This window comes from Schistocerca piceifrons, chromosome 11 (assembly GCF_021461385.2).
Source record: "Schistocerca piceifrons isolate TAMUIC-IGC-003096 chromosome 11, iqSchPice1.1, whole genome shotgun sequence".
Lineage (NCBI taxonomy): Eukaryota > Metazoa > Arthropoda > Insecta > Orthoptera > Acrididae > Schistocerca > Schistocerca piceifrons.
Genome location: NC_060148.1, coordinates 172,728,009 through 172,730,412, shown reverse-complemented (window position 1 = coordinate 172,730,412; position 2,404 = coordinate 172,728,009). Strand labels below are relative to the sequence as shown.

Genomic DNA, 2,404 nt, shown 5'->3' with positions numbered 1-2,404 from the left:
AAATGAAACTCACAAAAATGTTTTCAATTACAGATTATCAAGGGCAAGACGAGTTGTTGAAAATGCCTTTGGTATTCTGAGCAACCTTTTCTGAATATTACTGACAACTATTAAACTTGCTGTAGACAAAGTGGAATTAATTACGGAAACACTTTGCATTTTACATATTTTTTTAGATAGATGAAACAGACAGCACATATATGTCAACCAGAGACGTGGAAAACACGGAGTCTTGTACGATGGAGGAAGGGTCATGGCGTGCTGGTGCTCTGTGGGGTAGCATACACCAGCAGAACTGCGAAGCAAGCAAAGGAAGTCTGTGAATACTGTGAATATTTTAATACGAGTGTTTCTGTCCCTTGGCAATGGAGTCAATTAAAAACTTCAATTTTTGAATGGTAATGTATTTTCAAAGTAATAAACACTAAATGCATACAATTCAACAATTATCATCCATTATTTGAGCTTCCATGATAAATTTCAGTATCTTATGTTTTGTGTCTCTCACAGTCATTGGATTTTGTATTCTGGACAACTCTTCAACAATGAAGTGTCCCAAAGCATCATGTGGAGATGGGTCTAATGCCTTTTGGGTTAATTTTGAGTTTAAGTTCTCCAGTACTGTATTTAGTAAGGGATTACTATCACTCTTTCTCATCTTCCGAACTTTTGGTGTAGTGGAATATGCACCAGAAACCACTTTAGTACTAGGCACCTCAAATTCAGCACTGTTGTTAACTACCACCACATCCATATTCTGTAATGAAAAATGGCATTAGTGTTCAAGAGGACTGTTTAAGTTTGTTTAATTTCATTAATGGCTACTGTTATCAATAAAAGTAACGCTGGGAGGTTAAGATTTAATCTCTGTATTTGCAAGCTGGAATGAACTTATTTGTGTAGGAGGTTATGAACATTACCTCAAGCGAGTCTTTTACTTACATCAATTGTGATATCTGGGCGTTCACTATTTGATGTACATGGTGGGCTATCGATCTAAGGGAAAAAAATGTTTCAGTATATCAATTATTACTTACTGTACAATAAAAAGGAAAAATGTTATTGACCTGACTTACATTACTACTCTCATCATAAAAAATTATGATCTCAGTCCTGTTGATTTCTATCACTGAGTTGTCAGGCGTCTTCCTAGTCCTCGGGATTTCTGTACCAGAGTTGTGAGGCACCTGTAAAATTCCCTCATTTTAGTTGTGTATTAGACCTCAGGTTGCTTGGAGCATGGCTGCAGAGAGGACAAACCAGTAACTATATGACCCAATGTTGTATATAATATTTTATCAACATATAACTGAAATTGTTCCATGCAGATCTAATAATGTGACATTTAATGAAACATGACTGATGACTTACAAGGAGGCTAATCAACTGAACTGACTACATAAATACTAAAGAGTTTTATTCTGCTGTTTTTTCATTAAACATTTAATTGTAGCAAACTGGAATTCATTTCTACATTAAATGGATCACAAGGCCACATATATCAAAAGAGAATTTCCAAATTGATGAGCCTTATTGATAACACATTTGGTCACTGTGTATTGACAATATCATATATCATTATCCATCCGAACAACCACATTTATCACAAATGTTACCCAAAATTTTACTGAAATCAAGTCTTCATGCCATGAACAATTACTCAACATACTTGTGCTCTAGTTTTCTACTATCCACAGTGAGTGATGTTAAGCTGCTATCTGGTCTGGTTACACATTAATGAAGGTCTCACTAAACAAAACTCATCAAGAATAAGCTGTTTTTGTAAGCAGTCAACATGAATATTATACTGCCTAGTCCACTGAGAACTGTGAGAATTCTCTACAGCATTTACAGCTAAGACATATCAAATTATTTCAAATGTTTAGTGTCCTGTGGTTAGTAAACAGTAATTGTAGGGGTGTCATATTATTGTAATTGAGGCAATTTTTTTGGAAAATAAGTAATGAGTGAAATACAGCCGAGAAGTAAAAAAATAATTATGTAAATATAATGAAGTAAATGTCATTTAAGCTGGAGACCAATTAAGTGGTTAAGTAATATGTAACTGGCCAGTGATGTGTCAAACTGCATATTCAGTAAAGAACCAGAACAAAAACTGAACACCATTGACCATCATTGTCTATTAATAGTTACAGGTGGAAGAAATGGTATATCTGATTGCATACTTTTTGTTATTACTTTGGTCTTGCATTGTGAGAGAGCATTCATAATTATGACTACACTTGGTACACAACATTCACTGCACCATAATCAGTACAGTCTGCTTGAACAATGAAATAAAAGTATTACAGGGAGAGTCTGTAAAGATGTTACCAACTTTGATATATGATGGAGGGAGGTAAATGTATCATTTTGAGGTAAGAAGCCCTAGTTGAAAAACAGC

At 34.6% G+C, this 2,404-nt stretch overlaps 1 long non-coding RNA gene across 1 annotated transcript; it reads right to left on the bottom strand.

Moving 5' to 3' along the window:
- Window positions 1-534: 534 nt before the first annotated feature.
- LOC124719925 lies at window positions 535-1,207 on the bottom strand. The gene is made up of 3 exons (XR_007006019.1): window positions 1,077-1,207; window positions 943-996; window positions 535-757 (listed from the first exon to the last, which is right to left on the bottom strand). It is a non-coding gene; the product is annotated as an uncharacterized LOC124719925 (long non-coding RNA).
- Between the last annotated feature and the right edge of the window lie 1,197 nt (window positions 1,208-2,404).